The sequence below is a fragment of the Brassica oleracea genome, chromosome C3 (assembly GCF_000695525.1).
Source record: "Brassica oleracea var. oleracea cultivar TO1000 chromosome C3, BOL, whole genome shotgun sequence".
NCBI classification, from domain to species: Eukaryota; Viridiplantae; Streptophyta; class Magnoliopsida; order Brassicales; family Brassicaceae; genus Brassica; species Brassica oleracea.
In genome coordinates this window covers 40,490,061-40,491,316 of record NC_027750.1, presented here as the reverse complement: position 1 = coordinate 40,491,316, position 1,256 = coordinate 40,490,061, and positions in this window count along the sequence as shown.

Genomic DNA, 1,256 nt, shown 5'->3' with positions numbered 1-1,256 from the left:
TGAGCGGTTACATGGGTGGTTGTGGTGGTTCGGTTAGATGGTGAGGCTATGGCATGGACGATCAGACTAAGGTCCAGGCCTTAGAGCCAAGATTGAAATCGATAGAGACAGGAGCAGTTGGAGGCAATTGGGGCCGGTTTTGGAGCAGTTGAGGCGAAAGGATGCAAGAGGAGAGAGAGACACCTTTTCGGCCACAACTCCCACCCCTTTGCCCCCTTGGCAATTCCGACTCCCTCTCTCTATAAATACAAGGCCATGGGGTCAGATTTGTGGACAGAATTACCTTAGGGGAATCCCTGCCAAATTCGAGAGAGACAAACCCTAAGAAAGAGAGAGAGAACCGGCAAGAGGCTTGGCTGTTCCAGTGGAGACTTGATCGTTGAAGGCAAGGCCTGAAGACATGGATACCAGACAGAGAGAGAAGGACAAGGACAAGGACAAGGAGATGGCGCCTGGGAAAAGAACGCCTAAGGTCAGTGATGTGGACAGCAAGCAATCGGCCCTAGCCGGCTGATGATCTGATCGGGCTTGTGGCCGGTTTGCTATGCGCCTACATCTACTCTCCCTATCTCTTTTGATTCGCCTGTACTATAAGTTTATTGTGTTGGATTGGCTTGGTCAGACAGAGAATACTGAACCCAGGCCTTGCCCGGTTTAGTAACTAAGCCCTTGGCCTTTGGCCGGGGCTGTTCATGATCGGATCTGACATTTCTGGAGTGATTTGTTGGATTCTGATTATGGGAATCTTTTAGTTGGGATTTATCAGGGATTATCATGAATTTTAATTAGTTTTTGAGAATTTATTTGAGTATGTTGATTTTTGGACAGAACCTAGATTCTAAGTATCCGAACCATGCTAATCTAGACTTGATGTTAGGATATCGGCTTTATGAGTATGTAATATGATTTGTGTGGTTTCAGGATCAGACATGGACCGTGGTAAAGGAAAGGCACCGTGAGGATTCAGGCCATGGGAAGATGTGTGGTGAATGGGTCATTGTAGATAGATGTGAAGTATTGATAGCCTATTGTGCAACTTGTGAACTTATGATAGACTAAGTGTGTAACTTATTAGTATGAACCTATGAATGATGTATGGATCTCATTTTATATATATACAATCGATTTGCCCCTTATGTTCTTTTGTTTAGATTGATTTTCTTGAACCTCAACTGTTACTCCGAACAGTCTTAGATGACCCTGTAGCGACCTCTCAGAGCGACCTACCAAGGTCGCTCCCGATCCAGAGCGACCCG